Here is a 9212-nt window from a genome sequence, read left to right as displayed (position 1 = left end):
ATGCCGAGCGTCGCTATACTAACAGAACTTGGTTATAGTCATAACCTAACGTTCTGTTTCGTATTCGCTCTCGCTCGGCATCGCTCTCTGCACAAGGGAGGCCGAGCGAGAGCCAACGGCCGACAAATACACCCCGCTGACAGCCCCCCACAACCATCAGAACAGGGAGGGCCGAGCCCCCCCGACCCACCCTAATGGAGGGCACCCCCCCTATTAGGGGCTTCACGGGAGGGCGACGGACCCGACCGTGTGAAGAGGCACTCAAGCAACTCAACGCACAGGGTGAGCAGACCGTGGCTTGACCCCACGACTACACACACGCACAACCCGCATGCCACCCGGGAACGAACGGAGGAACAACCTCGTTACTGCCCCCAGAATCACGGGGTCAAGGGCAAACCCAACCCCGTGGCAAGGCCGTAGCAGCGGAGCGCGAAGGAAGACCCAGACCCACCAAAAGGACTGGACTCCCTGGAATGGGGGCCCGGAGAAGTCCATGATGCCAGCATCAAGACCCCACCAGGTGGGCACGTAGTGCCCCGCCCCCCACATCGCCAGCGTATTCGGACAAAGGCCCCTCAGCCGAGCGGGCCCCGTCCCCCCAATAGTACACCGCCTGGCACACTGACCCTGCAACAGGCAGTCAGCATGGCCGTAAGCACACAAAAAAGGTTAACCAACGGAAGCAGGCAGCGCACCGGGGAAAAACCAGGCAACAGGCTATTAACCCTAGCCTGGAGACTGCGGACGAGACAGGCGCCAGAGGGGACAGCTGAACACAGCCGCCCCGGCGGAAGGAGCGTAAGCTGGCGGTGTTGCATGACCAAGCCTCCATTTAAAAACCCCCACCCAGAGGGGTCGAGGCAGAGAAGGCTGACACGATTGGCAGACGTCATGAACGTGCAGGGGCACCCTCAAACGGTGAACCCGGGAGTTGACACTGCTCCAACACACCAGGGAATCAACCACCTTGGTGTTACCCAATGCGGTGGTTGTTCCTATAACCCCTCAAGAAAAAACTCCAAAACACACCTGCGGGTATACACCGGCTATACCGCAGTACAAGTGTTTCAGTTTCCAAAAAAGGGTTAACCCAGGCCTACGGGTCGACGAAACATTACTTCGGACCGGGCCTGGCGGTACGGGAAGCACAGGGTCACCAGAGGAGGTCAAAAACCACCCCCACAGGCCCCTCTTCGCCATGCGTGAGAGAGGAGCGAAAAAGAATGGAGAACCAGCCCCTAAGCACACCGTACTTGGTATTCCCAGGCGGTCTCCCAACCAAGTACTAACCAGGACCAACCTGTGTAGCGGCCGAGATCCGACGAGATTGAGCGTGTACAGAATGGCATGGCCGTAAGCCATTACGACAGTGCTGAGTAAAAACGTACCCAACCAGGGTCTCCATAGCGCTTAACCCTGTGACACCCGGACCGACCTGGCATTTTTCCCCCTGAAAAAAGCCCAAGTCCCTCAGGGTACCAGAACAGCAGATCTGCATCCCCGGCGGACAACGGGTTCAACTGATCCGGACCAGCGTGACCAGAACCAGTCCCGTGCCCTAACCACGCCGACATGCCTACTCCAGGAGAAAGGGCAGATATGCGTGTCGATCTTAACATGAAAAGAAGGCGCCACCCAGACGTTCGGGCGAACCGCGCCTGGTGGCCCACCCCAAGGGCGTGAGACCCCTCTACATATGTTCAGATCCATTCCGTCATCATCCCCCAGACATGAACGAGAATCCGTCGAAAACCAACCCAGGTCGTGGGATTTGGTCGTCGGAAGAGGAAAAACCCCCATCTCAGTTGCTTTATAAAAACGCCGTTTTAACCACAAGCAACCAAGGCGTACCAGTCAGTCGCCTGTTTACAGCGAGCTAGCCCTATACGTGCGTCGGGACACACCCCCATCAATGAACAGGCTATTTAGACCTGTCATTGAATCCCCAAGGCGCCCAGGGGAACGACAAGAGGGGTGTGACACTCCCTAACTCCAACACTTTTTGAATAGAAAAGAAGGAAGCATCAACAGTATGTATCCCAGTCTACACAGCCGGGGGTAAAATTTTTTCACATTTTTACATCCCACCACCCTCCCATAGGAAGGAGACGGGGATCCCCAGAGAGACTTCCCACGCAAGCTGTACAGATTGAAAAGAATATATTGCACCTTGAGCCATGTAAAAAATTGGTTTTAGGGCTCTCCGGGGAAGAGGCACTGAACCCATACACACTCAATAATCGAATTGAATCGAATACATATACAATAGAATAGGACACCTTCTAGAGGGTCCACTCACTTTGACAATCTGAGGAGGAAGGCTCTGTACTCTGATGGAGGCTCCCTCACATGGAAGAAGGAGTCCGAACTCACAGAAGGCCCGAATAGGCGCTTGGTGAGGAGGAGCCCTGACCACCCCCCTGAAACAGATCCATCACATGGACCTGAACAGCACACGGAAGTCCTACCAACAGAGACGCGCACGGTGACGTACTCTATGGCGGGGGAATTCCTGCGGTGCACACGCCCAATATACCAGGCCGTGGGACCAGGAAACTCCCCCCCCCCCCCCCCGTAACGTGCCGAACCGCCACGTGACGGGAACCTTGAAGGACAGGGGGTGTACCCCTGACCGACAGAAACAAGGAGGAGAGGAAAGGTTACCAGTTCACCCCTTTACGACCCCACACCCATGATACGATGTAATGACAAAAAGAGAATATGACACAGTCATAGTCAGCTCTATGAAGCGTTTGACAGCTCCACACAGCGCATGAGCTAACCTGCTATCTGATTTTTACTAAGGAAAAAACACAGAATAGAGAGGGCTCTAAGAGCCCCGGTCCAACATACACATGTGCTTCTGTGGCCAGTCCAACCCAGTTGTAGGTCACATGACACACACAACCCACCATCACCTACAAAAAATGGCAAAAACACTCTACAGAGGAACGCCGTTTTTCATAATGAGAGAATACATAATTCTCGATTAGTATCGGCCACAGGCCTTGCTAAGCACACACGACAGCGACCAACAATCTTTTCTTTTAGGAAAATAAAGTTTCTCCAGCAGTTTTAGCACAACCTCAGCAATCAAGCTAAGGGTTACATCGCATCCCTACCACACAAAAGACACAATGTAGTGCAACATGTCTGATAGGAGGATGAAAAAGTCCCCAGGGAACCGGGGGGAAACACAATCCTCTTATTTTACCCTTAATACGGCCAGTTAAAACAGGAAAACCTGTTAATATGTGAACACTGTTCATTGTCATCACAGGCTGAGAAAAGAACATTCTTTTACTCACTTGTCACTAAGCATAGCTTCATAGGTTAGTTACCTTAGTTGTGAGTACACGGTACATATAAACACCATGATGTTTCTCACACAACAACCAGATAATTTTCACATCTGTAACAACAACCCGATTTGCACGGAGAAGCTAACTGCCAGTGACAAAAACAGTTCACACATAACTCGCGTCGTATCCTAAATGCATTGCAGCAACACACGTTTTGGGAAAACATCGTTATTCACAAAACATTTAGAAAAGTAAAACCAGAAGACGTGTTATAAGGTCTGGTCAAACCTTGTCCTACCCGGAACGTAGATCAGCGAAGCGCAGACTCAAGACCCCGTAGACAACACAGCCGATCCTGTGTTGCTCGAACTGGGCAGCGTCGTCGCTCCAACCAGTCGCTACAGTCCTCTTTGTTGACGCAATCCCCGTCCAGGCTCAGGGCAGGGTCGACGAACATCCCCTGTCAAGGATGACGTCGTAGTCAAGAGTGTAAAACATGTTATTATAATCAAAGCACGTTCAACAGAGTAGCATTAAGCTAACGGCCGCTCCAACCGTTCGGGCGCTACTGCCCCTGCTCGCGAGACGCCGAGCTAACGGCGCACGCGACCAGAAGCGAGCTCGCGGCGGCGTGCGAGGAGCTGAAGCTACCCCGCGCCAGGCCTTGGCCTATAGCAGCAAGCTAACGTTACCTAGTGATCACGACATGCTAGCGCCGCAGCTAACAGCTGACCGGCTAACAGTAGGCCCAACCTAAGTAGGCCATGCAGCGATCCCAGCAGGCTAACGCAGCAGCTAACAGCTGACTGGCTAACCGTAAGCTAAGCAGCTATCACCTGAACATGTATACAATGACATAACACTCACCCAGACAGGCCGCCGTTCTGAACCTCTCCTCACTTTTTAAGAGAAAAGAGAAACAAGATGTCAACACTGCTTTACAACGGTGATTTTACCAACACCCGACGGAATCAGCACAATACCAAACTGGCCTGTGTAGCTGACTTGAACATGGATCTGCCGCTATCGCACATCCATGCACATATCTCCTCGTGAAGGAATACTCTCATTTGGATATGAAAGAAGGGGCTTAACACGGGACAGAGAGAAATCCACTCGTCCAGAACACACAGGGATCACCAGTGTTAATGGTCGCGGCCCACTAGTTAAACTAAAATGGCTTCAGACCAAGGTCTTCTGTCGTCTAGGAGACTGAACAAAGGACCCTAGCCTGGGGCCGGTTTTCATAAACATTGTCAAGTAGCCCCCATAGCACTAACAGACAAGTGAAGCCTGCCAGCAAACATAACTCACCAGAACCAGGAACCCACCGCGTCTCACAACCGCGGCGCGTCCTACAGCCCAGCTGTGCCTTTACCGCAACCAGCACACAGCAAGGACTGCAGTTGGAAAAGCATGTAGCGGCACGAACTCCCAATACGAAAACCGGTGGAGGATTTTTAGAATGATCATCATCTTCCAGACACTCCAGTACGAAGACAATATCGCCGTATTTTCTCGAAAACAGTGAGAGAGAAAATAAAGATATGATGTCAACGTATCCTTGTTTCCCAAAGCTGCTCCTAATCCTTTCTTCCAGCATGGTGTCAAGTGTGGGGATCTACCAAGGCACTTCTTCCTTGTGGTGAAAGCGAGAAGGAGGCGAGTGGGTGGCCCCACCCCTGCTTATATGGGTAAGCTGATAGGGGTGTGGTCAGATAAATATTGGGATTAAAGGTACATTTGTGGTCTTTATTCAGTGCGCGTGCACATATGCGAGATAGTGCAGAGAGCGATGCCGAGCGAGAGCGAATACGAAACAGAACTTAAGTTATGTCACTTAATTGAAGGTGTTTCATCGTAAATGTAGGAAAAACCTGACAAATAACAGCGTTTCACTGCTGAACGAGGTTCTGTCACTTAATTGAAGGAGTTTGATTGTAATAATTATGGGGAAACCTGTAAAATAACAGTGTTTCACTGCTGAACTTAAGTTATGTCACTTAATTGAAGGTGTTTCATCGTAAATGTAGGAAAAACCTGTGAAATAACAGTGTTTCACTGCTGAACTTTAAGTTCTGTCACTTAATTGAAGGAGTTTGATCGTAATAATTTAGGAAAATACTGTCAAATGACAGTATTTCACTGCTGAACTTTAAGTTCTGTCACTTAATTGAAGGTGTTTCATCTTAAATGTAGGAAAAACCTGTGAAATAACAGTGTTTCACTGCTGAACTTTGAGTTCTGTCACTTAATTGAAGGGGTTTGATTGTAATAATAATGGGGAAACCTGTGAAAAAACAGTGTTTCACTGCTGAACTTTAAGTTCTGTCACTTTATTGACGGAGTTTGATTGTAATAATTATGGGAAACCTTGTAAAATAACAGTGTTTCACTGCTGAACTTTTAGTTATGTCACTTAATTGAAGGTGTTTCATCATAAATGTAGGAAAAACCTGTGAAATAACAGTGTTTCACTGCTGAACTTTAAGTTCTGTCACTTTATTGAAGGAGTTTGATCGTAATTTTTTTAAATACTGAAAGTTGCCTTATTTTCACATACAGTAAAATGATGAGTATCTTATGTGTTTTTACATACAATTCAATGTAATTTAACATTCAACACAATTAAGCAAATACATGTATTTAAAAAGAATTACCTGTAGAATAACTGAAGGTTTTTACTGTTTTTTTTATTATATTATTCTCTTTTTTAACATTATTTAACATTACATTTAAAGTTTAACAGCAAAAAAACAGAAAGTTGCCTTATTTTCACATACAGTAAAATGATGTATATTCTAGGTGTTTTACATGTAATTTAACATTCAAGACAATTAAGCAATGGAATAATCCTGTAAAAAAAAGATAATTTCTTATTAAATCAATTTACAGATTACAACCTTTATTTAATGGTTAATATTTGTATTAAAGGTTATTTACTGTATTTGTATGGCATTTACTGTATTTTTATGGCATTTACACTTAAATTAGAAAAAGTCCCGTAAAAATACATTTTTTTTTAAGAGTGTAGGCTGCTGTCAACGCTTGTTTACAGACATCTTGGTTGGATTAGTCTCCCTTTGAGGGGGTGAGAAGTTAAAAATAAATGTCCTCAGGGCTCCCCTCTCCGCAGAGGATCTTTGGTCTTCCGCTGGAGCGCGGGCGGTATTGGACCTAGGCCCCATACCGCCTCACGCCGCACAGCCAGAGGTGAGAGCACGGCCTCGCCAGCGGCGAGGCCCTCGACAGGCAGCCATGTTTCCCCCGCCAGAGGTACCCTGGGCGTTGAGTCAACAGGTGTCCACAAGGCCGACAGCCTTGGCGGCCGAGGGATCGGCCATATTGGATGAGCACGGCCTGAGAAACCGTCGCCGTCCTGCCGCGAGCAGCCCGCTCTCCGATCACTCCCTCCCCCAACACCAGCGGAAAAGGGGCTCTGATTTGTTTCCTTTGGCTGCGGGCCGCGAGCCTTTGTTGAAGCGCATGCGGCCCCACGTTTCGCTTCTCATGGGCATAAGAGATGCTAGAGACGAGGAGACGAACGGGACTGTCTACACACTTGGTGCCCCCTGCACTCCCGCAGGCCTATTTGGCAGCCCAGAGACCGACCTAAGAAGGCGATGTCTCCGCTGTGCTCCCTCCGTAGAAGATGTTTCCAGACGGCCCTCTTCCACCACGGAGGAGTATGCAAGAAAAGTTCATCGGTCCCGGAGATTTACACCATTACTGACATTGAGGGTCATTGTTTTAAGAACACAAGTTGACTTGGTAATACTCACATTTTGAGTAAAAAAAATGGCTTTTAACATGTGCAATGTTCAATGAAATAGAAAAATAAATAATAAAATGTGTTGATTAATCCCACTGGTCACAATGGTGACCGTAATAATGTTTTTGTTATAAGGCTCTGCTAATGTTACTGAATGATGTAGCAATGTATTTCCAGCTAAATTGAAATAATGAACAAATAAAGGGTCTCAATTAAATATGTGGTAGTAAAAAGAACCTGTGGGAGGATTTCAACAAGATAAATGCGACAAGAGTGCAAAATATTTCACTATAATATTTCAAAGAAAAAAAGAAAAAAAGATTATATTTTTTATTTTTATTTTTTTACTGCTTCCCCCTGTGCCTATGAAAATGTGCCTATGCAGGCACGCGTGGCTAGGGTTGCCTACCCCTGCTGTATATTGACTGTAGAACGGGAGCTCTCTCTCGCTCTCTCTCTTGCTATATGTTGACTGTATCATGCCCAGCCTCGGGCAGCGCTATTATTTAAGAATATGTTGACTGTATGAAAAAAAAAAATCGCGTTTAAATCTCGCACAGGGCCTCGCATTTCTCCCAGGCGGCCCTGAGTACAATACAACATCCAACAACAACATCCTGAGTGCTAATGTAACAGTAAAGTGCAATAGTAACATACAATGCACAGGTGATTAAACTGGGTATAAAATATATAAATACTACAGAGTAATTGTGCGTTTTATTTGGGGCAGGGTGGCCGCAAACTGTGCTTCCCCCCGTCCACCAGCGCTGCCACGTGTATTCTCTGACATATTACTGAAGTGATGCGTTTAGTTGTTGAGAGAAATTGTAAACTGTATCTAATAATAGTGACATCAAGTAAATCAAATTCATGTTTAAAGGCTTCATTCATCCTACATCCATGTAGGGGTGGGCGATATATCGAGTATACTTGATGTATCGCGGATTGTTCTACCCGAGATGTAGTACTGTACTATATCGCGAACATCGAGTATTTAGTTTATATGGCGCCGCCCGCGGCCGAGAGACACTCGCAGTGTTTTCCTCGAGAAGGGACGGCGGAGCTATAGGCTAACGTTAGTGTAGTCAGGGCTGTACAGTGCGATATAATGTTGCGGTTGTAATTTTATTAGACAGACCAGCGCGGACCTTTAATAACATGTAATTTAATTGACACGAGCAATGAGCTAACGGTAGCTGCTAACCAAGGTATCCATTAGGATTATGCTAAGCTAACTAGCGATAGCTGGTAACCCTGGTAAACTGTCAAAGCGGACTCCACAAGACTAGTTCCATTCGTGAGGAAATGGGGTGGGTTATATTGACAACGCTTGACAACAGCAGTTTAAACATATTTATTAGTTATTCGTTTCTGTATATCATTCAAGTTCCATCTCCGTGTGTCTCCATCTCCATCTCTTCCTGTTTACATTCGAGTGTGACGTTATCACCTACGGCAGCTTAGACGATCAAAACGCGAACCTAGAACAAACCCAGAGGGGGGGGCTGGCTCTCTTGTTCATTCTCGCCCCCCCTCTCTCTCTCTCTCTCTCTCTCTCTCTCTCTCTACATTCAATGATTTAAAGTAGCCAAACGTTACAGACAGTATAAATACTAACTGGATAGTTGATGATATAAACATTTAATTTCATTATCTGAAATATTCTAAAATCATTAAGTCTGCTATAAGCCATTATACCTTTGTGTGTGATTATTATTTTCTCACAGTAGGGTGTGTATATATATACATATATATATGTGTGTGTGTTTGGCTAAAGTGGATAGAAAACACAGTACTGTGTAAAAGTCTTAGGCACCCAAAAGTTTTTATATAAATTGTCTTAGATGTAAAAAAAATTTTTATTAGTGTGTCAGTAGACTACTCTTAGTACATTTTCATTAAATTATTTTTTAAAGCATCTTCATGGTTTAATAATGCAAACATATGTTGCAGGGACTTATTATAATCACCATATTGGCGTGACTGTATGCATCAAAGGGTTAAATCAAGCATTTTTAAGTGATTTAGAGGAAATGTAAAAATATCGCGATATATATCGTGTATCGCGATATAGCCAAAATATTTCACGATATCATTTTTGGCCATATCGCCCAGCCCTACATCCATGCAATTAA

The sequence above is a fragment of the Notolepis coatsorum genome (assembly GCF_963971535.1).
Source record: "Notolepis coatsorum genome assembly, chromosome: 2".
Classification (NCBI taxonomy): Eukaryota; Metazoa; Chordata; class Actinopteri; order Aulopiformes; family Paralepididae; genus Notolepis; species Notolepis coatsorum.
Note: the sequence above shows the minus strand (reverse complement) of the source record.